At 41.9% G+C, this 14,895-nt stretch overlaps 1 protein-coding gene across 4 annotated transcripts in view; it reads left to right on the top strand.

Moving 5' to 3' along the window:
* MACROD2 (mono-ADP ribosylhydrolase 2) overlaps window positions 1-14,895 on the top strand; it is a 5,612,477-nt gene that overhangs the window by 1,652,816 nt on the left and 3,944,766 nt on the right. The window lies entirely within an intron of this gene.

The raw sequence follows: 14,895 nt of genomic DNA, 5'->3' as shown, positions 1-14,895 counted from the left end.
AGTAAAGGCCCTGGAAGCTTGAAGGACTGTAGCAGGGTTTTGGCAGAGGATGCCACCCTCTGTGCTGGGATGGCTATGACTTAAGATGGTCGTTCTACCGTGCATGCTTTACTGTTTCACTACCATTGCAGTAGTCATCTCAGCGAGTTCCTTTCAGGACTCAAGTTCCCTGGCAGTAGAATTTATATGGAGTTCAGGCAGCACAAACAAGTTTTTACATACTGCACCTACTCCAAATCTCAGAACAATATTGTCACATACCTTGTCAGAAAAAAGTGAAAATATGGCTTTTTCAACCATAACAGTACCTTGTTCCACTTTCTTGCTCCCCCGCTTTGCACTGCTGTCAGTGCCAGGATGCGCTTTTCGGAGAACATCGCACTCGAATAGCTGCTTCTTCCAACCACCAATCTTTCTGAAAAACGTTTCAAATGTCTGTATTTCTAGAGTTCATATTAAACTGCTGTGTTATGGTTATTGGAAGCCATATTGGTATTTCAGGTAGATACTGTTTGGGCACAACATTTGGTTAACTGAATGGCTACGCAGCTTTCTATAGCTACCCCCTGATCTAACAAGCCAGCGGTGTGGGAGTAGTTGAATTAGACGTCACCTGCCTTCAATCAGATCATTCTACTGCTTGGAGCCATTTTATGATGTTACCTGGAGGAGCCCGAAGGCTTTAGCTGTTTTAACAAGATCTGAAAATGCAAGACAGCTTGATGACTTTTGTCAGGAGATGGCTTTTCAAGGACTTTTAGTGCAAGAGAGGAGAAATGTGTACCAGCTTACTACTGATTTTTATGGGGAAGCACTGAACATGGAATTGCAGATATGGAATATAAGTTAGACGGAAGACGCGCGAGAAACGATTTCCGTAACCTTTTTGGATGGGTTATATATATTCATTCATGCCTCCCACCATGTTTTGCTCCTTTTAGATGGACTTCTTTTTAAATGCCATCAGCAAAATGGCGTACAGAGCATAAGAAGTGGCATCTATTAACGTAGATTTTGCATTGCATAGCATAGCTGGCGAATTGAAGAGCTTTCTTAAGTTTGTATGTGCTGAAACATAGCTAACTTTTTATTGTTTTTTTCAGACACATTCTCATACTTTTTGGTGTGCTGCATCCACCTGCCATTTACTCATTCTGTGCCTTGCAGTGCCTTTGGTTGTTCACAGCAAAATTTGGCCACAGTGCCTGCCTTTCAGCCAAGCCCTATGCCCAACCTCCTTGGCCAGACAATCCCTGCGGCACACGGCCTCAAGTTTAGAAGCTTCACCAAGTCATGATTTGAATTGTAGGTGTGTGAGCAATGGTTTGTAGTGCTAACTATACTGGGGAATTTCAATGTTTTTTGGTTTTATTTCACAACCATAACTACACTTATTCATATGTTTCGTGAAAAAATAAAGATGAAGCGACACAGGGTCAAAAGTGGCAACAATACAAAACTTAAACAGTCCAGAAGTTCCAGAGGTATAAAATAAATGAGTTCATGCTACTGTACTACTTGTACCTGATCGTCCACTAGTGTGATACAATGTAACCTTAATTCCCGCCCTCACCATCACTTGTGGATGGCAGAAATAAGATATGAATGAGCGAATGAGTGAGAATATCTAGGATTATGTACACATTTAAATAACTGTTTGACTATTGAGTCTGAATGTATAAAAATGATACTTGTGGATTGTTTTGGGTTGGAAGTACGATTTGTCGCATATAGCTGCTTCTAAAAGCTATCTATGACCACCTCCTTGGGGAATTTGGTATCTTTTGAATCACTGTTTACCTTTTATTTGTATGTGTTTATGAAAACAGAAAAGCACAGGCAACCTAAGGTGTGGTTCAAAGTAAGCTGAAAATAAGTGATGAAGAAACAATAACATATTGAGTGGTAATAGGTATGCTTAAAATGTGAAATTTTAATTTAATATTTTGTTTTAGATTAACAATTGATGTCTACTACCAGGATTTGTGTAATAAAAAGCTAGTATTTCAAATTTCACATTGATTCTTTATAAAGATTAAGGTGTTTTCTTAGCACAGTCATATAGTGATCAGAGACCTCATTGTTGAACATTTACCACACTGTTCCAAATAGGTAATTTTTCTCAAATGAAGTAGGATTACATATAGAAATTCTGCTCTCCCGGGCAAGCAGTAAAATGGGCAGACATTTCTTCTCAGTGAACCACTGGACTATAACTACCACTGCAGAGCTGTCAGTAAGTAGACCTCCTCAAAGAGGGTGCCTCTCAGGATTAGCCCCAGGCAGAGTGAACGGAGTTCGGCTTTGCGGAATTCTGCGGAGTTGAAAAAAACTCTGTGGAATTCCGCTAAGCCATAGTTCCGTGCCCAGCAGAGTCATCTTGAGTGCACCCATCTCAGAAGCGCTAAGCAGGGTCGGGCCGGGTCAGCCAGGCCTGACCCTGCTTAGCGTTTCTGAGATAGGTGCACTCAGGAGGGCCAGACAGTGCAGTTCACACGTGTCAGGCCGGTGCACAGGAGGCCTCAAACTGCAGCTTTCACTGCTTACAGTCCTGGCCTGAGTTTAGGCCAGACAGCTGCTGTTTCAGTCCTTGTTTTTGCACCAGTGTGCACAAACAATGACAAAACAAAGAAAGAGACAAGGACTTACCTGGGCCTTCCTGGTGGCCCTCCTATCCTCCTCATCCGACAGCGGCGACGAGTCCTCTCCAACAGCTGCCTCCCTCCTCTGCTCTGGTGCGTGCTGCAGCCCAGTTATGGGCTGCACAGCGCAAGTGCAGACTCTCTGTGCTTGGGCTGTGCATATCATACTGGGCTGCAGTGCACACCGGGTGAGCCCCGCTCCGCTGTCGGGTCTCCCCGCACACCTCTACCCAGATCTTTTCCTTGAGAAACCTAGGTCTTCACATATACTTCCACTTTACTTAGAGTGCCGCTTGAAGGCACTGCACTACGCAACACTGTCCAGAAGACTCCCCAAAACACTGGTCTTATTCTGAGTGGTGATAGCCCCTCAATCAGCAGCACTGCAATAACAAAAGGTGTCACACTGCTGGAGGTGAAAAAAGTAGGATCATATTAACATTGCAAATGAGATTGCTCTGTTGGATGGAAACCGAGCAGTCAGTATAACTCATAGAAGAGTAATTATATTGCCAGCCGTTCTGTAACGGGTGTTAATTTATTTTCAAATCTTTTTATTCTTTTTGTTAAAACAAGTTCAAAACAGAAATATATACTTTACGAAGTGAATGGAATGTTTCAGTCTAGAATGCAGCAGTGTGGATAATGATGTGCTACATATGAGCTTTACTAAACTAGCAAGGATCTAGTCCTCATAACAATCATATACTACTATAAAAGTTCTAGTGAGAAGATACATCCGGAATGTAAACATGGAACAGACACACACAGCTAAACTATTTGAGTTAGGCATTACTCCAAGGTGATGTAGGAGGAAACTTGGGTGCAGGAGTCGAGCCAGGTGTCCCAATTTGCTGTGTCACGAAGTTACAGAAAGGGCCCCAGATGTCTTGAGGTCTCACCATAGAAGCTTGTAGCGTTGCATAAGTTTCAGCTAGCTCATTACAGAAGACAGCATTTTTCAACCATTCTCGGTGTCTTGGGAGGGGACCCTCTCATCCACGACCTGGCAAGCACCAAAAGTAACACCACCAGCTTTTCCTCAGCATGGATCATAGGGAGCATTGCTCATGGAATCTAGAGCCAATAAGTTCACCAATACCTACTGTAGCTTCAGCCCAAGAAGGAACATATATGGGACAGGCCTATGAAAAATGTATGAAATCAGGATCAATAGAACAATGGGTACATCTAGAGAGTCGCTGATGGTCAATCATGTGTAGTGTGCATGGGGTATAATACAAACGATTAATGACATTTAAATGATTAAGTCTGTGTATTTGATTAACAGCAGCAAGCTTGATCTGTTCACAAAAGTGACCCCACCTTTTGGGAAATCATTACTCCCGGATCAGTCTGCAGTCTCTCCCTGGGATCATTCGCAGAGAGAAGGAGCAACATCTTGGTCATCTGATATAGCTGTGAAAACCAGCCCACGGTTTTGGCTGAGAGGTGCATCTGTGTGAAGGGGAAAAACTCATGCGATTCACTGGGGAAATCAGTCCATAGCCCTGCAGTCATGTGACAAAACCTAAAGTAGGTAAAAAGGTTGAAAGCATTGATCTCATTCAGTGTTTGAAATTGTTCTAGATTGAGAAATGAACCGTCCTGGAATAACTGACCTATCGTTTCCATGCCCAGGCGTTGCAACATAGTACACACGGTTGTGCCCATTGCTGGGGCAAGGATCAGTTCTCAAATACTCTGAAGCAGATGCCAGCACATTTGACATAACGATGGCCCATATGGTTCCCTACTGATGGGCTAATTCTACTGTGCTTTTGCAGTTACTCCAGCTGTTGGAGGAAGGGAGGGCAGATGACCATTTGAACACACTTACTGTGAATAAGGCCACAGAAAGATTTACTGGTGGAAATGAATATAGTGCTGGCACTTGGACGCGCATATCAGCATAGACTATTCCATAGTGGTTCAAATACAGAGCAGGAAAAACAATTGCTTCCTTGTTTAATACACTGGACAAATGCGCACATATCAGCCAGGGCACACAATAATACTTCCTATCCAATGTGTGGGTATTATGTATTGATATTTAAAAATCTTTCCTAATCTTTCCAATGCCACTGTTGTTCTTTGTAGACTGTGCAACCCTTCCTAGCTACATGCCCAATCCATTATTTGTGAATGACCCATGGATGCAAGAGGATAGCATCGCCCAGACAGACACACAAACACAGGCTCAGTGATAATTGTAACTGTCACTACAAGGCCTAGTATTATGAACATGTTCACCTTGACAGGTTTTCATATTCAATTTGATTTTGACAAAAAATATACTTGTCTTAGTATAGATACCTTTTGCTTTATTTAATTCATGTAACCCAGGGGTGAAATTATCTTACCAAAGTAAATGTCAATTGCCTTTTGATTATAAAACACTGTAAAACATACATTGCTATAATAATTATATAATGCAGCAATGGAATAAGTGTATGCAATATACATGTCTAAAAAGTAGAACCGCTTTGGTCTAGAACTATTAAAATATTCTCTCAGGTTTTAGAAATGCACCTGGTTCTACCCCCTACTTTGAAGGGAACACCCAAATGTAAAATTAACACTCACCCAAATTATATTGTTATTCAGCACGTAGTACGTAATTCTTAAAGAAAGTAATTAACCTGCACCCCTGGGTCTATGACTGTACAGAGGTATTGATTTACAATGTTTAGGAACTCACACATTTTCTAAAAGTACACTTGGGACCTGTGACAGTCACATGTCAACAGACCTGCTCCTGATAATCTTTAGCAACTAACGTTTGTCACACTTTCTAACTTTCTTTTTCTTTTTTTCCTGTGAGAAGGGAGATATCCCACCCCAACACCTCAACCAATTGTGCTCTCTTTTCTCCATCAAAACCCTGGAAAGGGATTTCATCCTTTCCACATCAATAGTAAATTTCCTGGTGTGAATGGGTCGAAGAGGTGTTTGGGAACACCCTCAAATGTGTATGTTTTTAGATGCAAAAATCATTGGGCATTTCAAAACTTACACTCTGAAATGTATGGTCAATTTAATTTACAGTGGCCTTAAACTGTGAGATGCTATACTTTAACAACAACTGTATTGTGTCTTTGCAAATTGATTTGACAGATCTATACTCACATGCCTACCATAACTAAGACTTAAATTTAATTATAATCAGACGTAGATTACGCTGGAATATGACTTGGATTTATAAATTATATTTTAAAAATCGAATGATCTACTCCATCACTGAGTGGAAAATTACCAACATAACAGTATAATATACCCTGACATTTTAATGATTGTGTTTCAGTTTATGACTTTGAGAATCATGATGTGTAAGCGGATGATGAGACTTGGCTTATTCATTGAGCCACCCTTCATAAATTAAAAAAAAAGAGTGGCTGGATCCATGGACAATACTCTTAATGGCTTTTCTGTCATGTGACTAGAAGAATGATAGGTGGCGTTCCAGATAGATGTATTCATTTGGGTCCTAATCTTCAACAGAAAACATTTTTCTTGGTGCAGACATGCTGTGAAATGTTGCTTTTTGAGCATGAAATTAGAATTTAAAGTAATAATTTCCCTTTATGCCTTTTACTGGAAATGCTTGCAATACTAAAAGATAAAGTAGTCTCATTAAAAAAACATGCCATTTCGAAAGACGCACATGTGGAATCTCCCTTTAATGGAGGGGAGGAGGCTAACTTGAGTCAAGTAAACTTTTTTCCAACAAATTAAGGTTTGGATAACTGCATATTATATCTAGTGTAGGCTCGTAGGTGGTGAGGGTTTGGGAAGCTTACTTACGTGGTAGAATCGATTATGATAAAACTTAGAGCCTGATTATGATCTTGGCGTATGGGTTTACTCCTTCACAAACATGACGGATATCGTGTCTGACATATTACGATCCTATTATATCCTATGGTGGGGCTAACCCTTAATTAGGTGCACCTAGCATGAAGTGGGCTCAATATAAAAAAAGACTGCTGTCCTCTAACAATCATAGATGTGCTATGGCTAGCACATTGGTAAAAGGCAGGCCCTTTGGCTGGAACTTCAGCTCCTTCTTTCACTGAAAAAGGACCAGCCTGTATTTGAATAGTGAAATGCATGGATTGTTCACTTGAACTCGGTGCCTCCCTTCCATGATGCACCATTAGGCGGTGCACTGACTGTCCACCACTTCTATGCGGCGCACAGTCAGTGTTCTTTCCAACTTTGTTTTCCTGCTGTGCCCACAACTATAATAGAGCACAGAGACAAAAGTAAAGTGGTCCCTTACGTGTAAGGGCCATGACCCAATACAAATGAGGGAATGATCCCTTGTAATCTGGATGGTGCGAGATGTGTGCTGACATGATCCAAATTGTACAACAGGTTGCTCAAGCAGTTGTGGCTCCCTTATATTACAGAGGTATCCTAGCTCTCAAGCAGCGGATGCAAAAGAACTCATACTCCCTGGGCACTTTCTGTAATAAAGCATATGTGTGCTTTCTGTCACCCTCCACCTCCTCTGTCCCTGGGAGGGCTGGATGGAGGTAAATCCCTAAATTTGCCTCGTTGAGGGGCAGAAACACCGTTGGAGTTCCTGGTGATGGGCTGCAGCACTGTGTCAGGTTCAGCTGGTCCTGTCCCCATTATATTAAAAAAAGAAATCCCTAGCATCTAATGGACTTTCTAGAGTGGCCAGATGGGACACATCACCAAGTTTCCTTCACCCTCAGAAGGCAGAAAGGCTTTTTTGTTGTTCATGGGAGTATGAGGCACAGCCAAATGCCCGACAGGCAGGCTACCTCTCCCTGTTCCACTTTAAAAAAAAAAAAAAAACGCTTTCCCGGTGCTAGTGTTTTTTTTGCCCCTATAGGTGGGTAAATTGAGGGTAAACTCCCTTGTATGAGTCATTGTTGTTGAATGGATTTGGGGCTATGCTTGTCCGAATCCCTCTACCCCTTGTGGTTTATTGGCGCCCACTGCCCCCCTTTATTGGGCAGATTGAGGGTAAATTCCCCAATATGCAATGTAGACGGACAAAAAGACTCTCAGGTCCTCTGGGGTGGAGGGATACACTCTGAAACCAGTACGGGTTTTCCCTTACCCATGCCAAGAATCCTTAGTATCTAGTGGTGCTTTCTGGTATCCTAACTCAGCAGACTGGGAGTAAAATCCTTGAATCTGCCTCCCCGGTGGGCAGAAAGACAGTGCACTCCTGGTGTGGAGGGATGTGGCGTGCCGACAACTCAGGTCATTAATGGTACTGTTTGTCCCTCTGGTGTGGGTGGATTGGAGGTAAACTCCTCCAAGTATGCCTTTCAGGGGGAAGAAGGACAGTTGAGGGTATTGATGGGTGAAACAATTAGCTAAGACGTGGGGCTGCTTCACCTATCTTTACTAAAGTCCCTGTTTTTTATGGCTTTATCAGGAGTCCCATTTGTGTGGCGATCCTTAAGTAGCAAACAACTAGAAAGAAATACCATTGGAAACAGTAGATTTTCCCCTTCTCAGCAATACCTGTTCTGTCTCATTCTAAAAAGCGCCTGGAGCACCGGTTAATAGTAAAAGTAGCTTAAGTTGAAACGCTCTGACTGACTTCACTTTGATGACATCAGCTGTGTGTGCTGACTGACTGTCAAACAAAACAAAGCCTCCGGCTGAAAGGGAAAGCTCCTTTCCCTTCAGCTTGAGAAGACGAATTAATGAGCATTTGCAATGCTATAAGTCTAGCGTTTGCTCGAGTTAGAGATATTAGCGTTGTAAATATCTAACTGGACTTTTCTTGCCACCTAAATTGAAAATGAAAAGTTAAACAGGATTAGGAGTGTCTGGCTCTTCAATTTGGTGTCATAGGCGAATACTGTCCAACTGACTGTATTTACAGATCTTTCGCTGCCCACCTCTCAGTGTAAAGCCTGACAAAGCTCTGATTCACCTGTGATTTAATCATCGCTGTTTACCGACACACAGCAGCGCCGCTACTGCCAGTTCCCAGACAGCATTTGACAAGATAACCTCAAAGACGTAAATCAAAATGGATTCCAAGAAAAACAAGTCAGTGCCACGGCCGCCATGAGCATGAGAGTTACTGGCTCCTTGCATGAAAGTCTAGAAGGGATCACGGCTGGGATGAAAGGCAAACCTAAACCAGAGGAGAGGCCATCACACGCTGTAACAAAAGGAAGCAAGATGTAGTGTGGCCAACAAAAATGTTCACTTAGTGAAATCGCCTGTGGGAGGGAACTCTGCACACAAAGGAGGTACATTTCACAAAATGCACCAATAAAAATTAAGCATTTAAAAAAAGCACAACAAAGAACGAATAGCAAGAGTGGGCGTGGTTGAAGGCCCACTGAGAGATTGCAACAGGCTAGAGCGCTTGCTCGCTCAACCCTAAAAAGGGAATCCCTTTGGCGTGAGCACTAGAGGGATTTGCTCCCATTTGCAGGAGGATGAGATGGTCACTTTCTCTGCACTACAAAGGTAGCAAAAAGTATGTGACTATCTTGGTCTCTGCAATAAAGAGGTTAACTGTTAGTGTTCTGTTTTTTATTTTTTACCTGAAGTTTTGGATTAAATCTTTTGTATTTTATCTCTTTTATTTAATTTGGATTTTGTCACTAGTGTATTTCATTTTACCAGTTCATATTTAGGGACTTGTACCACACATGCTATAAATCATGTCACCTGCCCTGTTGTTCTCCTGTTACCTTTTTTGTTCCTGTACTGTTGGCATATTGGTATTTAAAGTATGGAAGGTGGTGCGAGTTAAGGCATATGGTGTGTGCATTGCTAAGCATTAACAGCAGGTTTTAGTGGTTTGCATGTTTGACCCAAAACCATACCTCAGTTAACTGTTGCTTTTTGCCTGTGAATTCCATGTTCTCTAAATAATGTACATAATTTCCAATAACCCAATTGCATGGACAGGCCTCCTGCCCAATCTGTTGCAAATAGATAAATCCCACTGCTCATGGCTTGTGACCATGCACAGCATGGTTTAAACACAAGGTCTAGTGTGCAGCCAGGCCATATGCCTAAACTTCCGTAGGCAGCCAACATCTACTTCACCTGGCTTTCAACCATGCACCCCAAATGTTGGGCACAGAACCTTCCAGTTGCCTATGTTTAATCCCCCTGCCTAAACCATGGTGGTCAATCAACAGTGGCCTAGCTCTGGTGTACAGAGACTGCATCCATGCGGTGCCGGAATTGCCTGCATCATCAGTAATGTCATTAGTGCCACCTGTGATGTTTTCAATTAGGTCATGTGTGATGACATGCACAGCAAATGAGGGTGACACTAACTGGAAAAGGTATTTTGTTTTTATTTTGCATGTAATTACCAACCCCCTGCTGCACGCGGCCTTTAGCTTGTGCAGCAGGTGTTGCATGCAGTACCTGGCCTACGTCTAGACTCTCCACCAACCTCGCTACAGGTGGTCAACCCCCCATTGCACATGAACTTTGGCTGCGCGTACTGTGAGTTGGTCAGAGGGCCTTGCTTTCTGCCAGGTTCTGCACCCAGCCCACTGCGGGTGGTCAACTCCTGTTACACACTGGGGTTAAGCAGAAAGCCTGGCCCCTGGCAAGGCACTGCATTCCCCTCTCCCTCCACCTCCCCCCAAGACATACAACTTCACTGTGTGTTTTTTATTTTTTATTTTAAATAAGGTTTTCATAGTGGAACCCTCTTTTTGATTTCTTTTTACTTTTTCTACATTTTGTTGTGTTTTTTGGAAATTCTTTTAATTTTATAAACTGCACTTTGTGCTCTTCTTCCAAATGGTGAAGGTATTTTGGTATTTTTCTTTTGGTACTGGCTCACTGCAGGAGAAAAGATGGCGTTGTTCAGTTGCCTGGAACATGTCAATTGTTCCCGTGCATCGCATTATGTGCAGAGTATCTGCAAGTCTTAGTCTTTGCGTGAAGTACTTCTAGTGGAACTGTTGCCACCTCCCCTTCCTCCTGTCGTGCCTTTCCAATTCTGCCATGGAGCACTAGTTCAGATGCATGGCTCGTTGATGTTGGATTATTCTGCTTTTACTTTCTTGTCTCATCTCGGGTGTGTGAAAGATGTCCACACTAGGGATGCTCGTGCAGAATGATCTGATATTTCCCCCTTTGAAATTGTTGGCATTTCTAGTACATTATCTTGTTGATGTACAACGGCATATGACTGGCCGTGATTGGATTCTTCTGCTTGTTTGCTCTATTCAATAAGTTGTCCTGACATTTTGGTCACAGCAGAAGCTTCCCTTTCTAAGTCTCTGGGCGGGAAGTGAAAATATTTTATTTCAAAGGGTAGGTTGTTCTTTCTACTTGCTATGGACTTGGTTTTGGTGGTGTACTTTGTTTAACCAATCAGATGTCCCTTTTTTTGTATTTTCATTATTTGCACTGCTCCTTTAATAGAAACAATGCTACAGTACCGTAAGCCTTATTCTGGGAACATGGTTGTCTTGTACTCAGAGGCGGAAATTATTTTCTGAGTACTGTGAACCCTGTAAATTTGTAAAAGTTCTCTTACGTATGAAAGCAAATTGAGATACATTATTTGAGGGTATGGGTTACTTAAATGCTAATTTTAACTCCCATCCTCTATTGGCACATTTAAATATATGTAGGTTTAAGCTTTGTAGATTTCACTGTACTGGGAACCGGCAATGTGGTTACAGGTGTATTACATCCTCCTATGCTTGGTTTCAGGGAACCTAGGAGAAAAATGGGATCTTTATGGACTATTGCAGAGGTTTCTTTGATTTTGGAGAATGTATCACAGGTCGTTGCACTCCTTGACATAGGAGAGCTCTGCAGCAGAGGAAACTGTCTAGTTTTTTCTTGTGCTTTTCTTTTTTGGAGATGAAAAACTTTTTCTCCATTGCATTGTTTTCTGGAGATGTTCTGGACGATGTTCGGTCTGATTATGCAAGATCACCACCAGAATCGATTGTTTGGAAAATTTTCACCATTCCACCAGGTAAAAAGAAATCTCTTCTAATTATATGATGTGCACATTCCCCGAAAATAAGTTGAGTAGAAATAGCTGTGGTAAATACAGCTTTGGAACATCTTCAGTGCACCCACCCCACAAGCACTTAAATGCTTAGCTGAAAAGCACTTTGATTTCGGAAGAGGGACACTGAAGAGATGATCTTCCTCAGAGTTTACCTGAAGATGTTCTGCAGGAGGAGTAAGAACAGCTTGATTCTTGCTTTGCACCTGTAAGTTTACATAGCTTGTTGTGTCACAAATTCATCTCTTGCAGAGATCAAGTGAGTGGCTAAGCAAAAATCATGTGCTTTTCCACCAGAAGGCATGTAAAGTTATATTTTTTACTTCAAGTTCTTTTCAATTTTTCAAGTTGCATTTTTGTTTTGTTTTCTGCAAAAAAAAAGGAAAAACCGAAAGACTACAAAGGACCAGATTTTATGCTGCTTGTTTTGTATCTTAGTAAGAGTGAGGACAGGAGGAGAGATGGGTGAACAGAGCAATGAGTTGGAAATTGAGTGATAGTGTGTGGAAGTTATTGAGAGGGACTGCACATGAGGGGTTAGGACAGAACATCTGAACAGGCTCTGTATCCAACCTGCTGTAGGCAGTGAACCACCACTGGACATCAACTTTGGCCATGCACTGTGGGGGTTGGCCGCAGAGCTCAGGCCCGACTTGCAACAAGCCAGCAACCACCACTGTGCATGGTCTTCAGCCGTGAGCAACCCATATGTGTTTTGTAACAAAGCAAAGGATTTTTGTCTAAACATTTATATTCTTGACTGCATGTTTTTATTGTACTTTCTAGAAACCCGTACTTCACTTGTTATTTTCAATAAACAACTCTTTCTTTGAATAAAATGCCTGACTGCCCCAAAATAAGCATGTAATATAACATATGTGACTTGTGGCCGTGTGGTTTCTCATGTACACTTCATTGGCAATATCGAACAATATGACATGGTTATCTGTTGTGTGTGCTCTCTGTCTCTCTCTGCTCCCACATGTGCAGAATACAGTTTAAAATCCAAATTATGCATAGACAACTGGTTTTGATACTAAGACAAAATGGTTTTGAACATTTCCGTGAAAAAATAATGAACTGATCGTTGTTTCGTAGAGCTGCATTGTTGTAGCACTCAACATCCAACATTCCTCTCTGACAGAAAAAACGAGCTACCACAAATCAAGTAGACAGTATCTGACAATACAAGAGTCTCTCTTTTACATTGTGTTTCGAGCTCTGAATTTTTTTTTCTTGGAGCCTGTCTAAAAAAGTGACTGAGAACAACCATTCAGTAACACCGGAAAAAATAAATGTCTGTGCTCTATGAACACTAAACCTCTGTGCAGACTTGGTGGTGTCTTTCAGTTTTGTAATCAGTCTTGCTTCTTGTTTCAACCCCACCCACTACAAACACCAGGAATGGTTGACAGTCCGTAGACTCGCGCTCAAGAGGGAGAGTCCAAGGAAACAACTGACCGGGACTATAGTCCCCATTATAAGTGTGACAGAGCAGTGAAAGAGAGAGTGGAATCTAGATGGACGACATTGAAGATGCTTCCAGCTATGCTGGGGTCCTGAGACGACACGCTGTACCCGTTGAGAGTGGAAGAGCAAGACCGTAACAAATCCCACGGCTGGCCGAGACACACAAAACGGCATGATCAAGAAGACATGTTGGTTGAATTCGCAAACCAGATGAGTGCAGCCATCTTTCTTGTGTGTTCGCTGAGTTTAAGAGTGAAACCCCCATGGCACTGTAGTCTGAAAGTCACTAGTCACCACACCCACATTCCAACAAAAGGGTCACTATTCCACCCGAGCTTAACCAACTTCATTGAGGCATTCAGACATTTGCTGATTCCTGCTCCTTACCAAATAACAAAACATGCCAATTGGATACACATAAGTGGGACATTTGAAGACTAATGTGTACACACTCACACACACTCTGACACAATGAAACAAACACTCCACTGTTGCTCGGAGACTACCTCAAGATCTAGCTGACATTTTGAACCTTGTGTGTGCATCCTCCCCAATCCAAAACCCTAATCCTCTATTCCATGCAGTTTGAATAAACATCCACATGATATCTGGATGCCTGCCTGTTTGCACTCTTTATTGATTCCAGCCTAGCTGAAATGAATAGAGAGCTGAAATGTCATGCCTGTGCCCTGCTCAAGTAGAATCCAACACCAACAAACATACTACTCTTCAACATGAGCTGATAACACAACAATAATACATTCATACACTGAAGAATGAAAGTGCATCCCTCCAAATGAGCATGTCTATTTGATTACAATAAACTTTGTATGGTGCTTTAGGCACATTTTGTTTATTGTTCCACTAATACTGAACATGTTGACCCCACCGTTGTACACATATTACGAAAAGATGACGGTAAAACCACTCAGCGTTATGGGGAATCTGACCACTCAGGTTAAAAAAAAAAAAAAAGATTAATTGTGAAAAAAGTTCTAATTTAGTCATAAAACGTAAACCTTAAGCTGCCCAGTTGACAGTTTAGCCACTACTGAGATCAATTAATGAAAGGAACAAAAAATACATTCACTGACAGAAATATCACATGAATATAGCTTAGTTCCAACCATGCACAACAAACAACACCAACATAAAATAAGCATGTAGAATATTAGGATGTAGACAACCATAAAAAAGTTGTAATATGAAGCACCAAATGTACGTTTTAAAATATTCTACATCCAACACATTATAAATCACTCAAATCCAAAAACAATTACACCACATACCAAGCATTGACAAAGGTCATATGTCTGGTGCTAGCTGTCAGCCTTTTGGCTTTGTCATTGCTTGTTTTGTTTTATCATGATTTTCACTAACCTTTACTGTTGGAGTCCCTAGCCAATTTTTCTCCCTAACTATTTTTATTTTGTATTGCCACTTAGCAACTGGTTTGGATGCCCCGCCCTCTGGCTCGAGGCCGAAAAAACAGTCAAAGCCTTTGACATCAAGCACTTTGGTTCCGGAATGCCATCCATCGCCTACCTGACCGTTAGTGCTGAGACGAAAATTACCGTCCACATCTGCCACTTCGACTCTGAGTGTAGATACAATACCGAAACCTGAGTTTGACCAATAACCTTTGAAGCCAACTTCCGAGACCAATTCTGGCAAGCCTGTGTTTCCCATACTCCATAGACTCTTAGAGCAACTGCCATACAAAAGCAAATCTACATCCAGCCTCACACCGGACGTATCCTTGCCAGATATTCAGTT

Source organism: Pleurodeles waltl, chromosome 5 (genome assembly GCF_031143425.1).
Source record: "Pleurodeles waltl isolate 20211129_DDA chromosome 5, aPleWal1.hap1.20221129, whole genome shotgun sequence".
NCBI classification, from domain to species: Eukaryota; Metazoa; Chordata; class Amphibia; order Caudata; family Salamandridae; genus Pleurodeles; species Pleurodeles waltl.
Note: the sequence above shows the minus strand (reverse complement) of the source record. Positions and strands in the feature narration are given on the sequence as shown.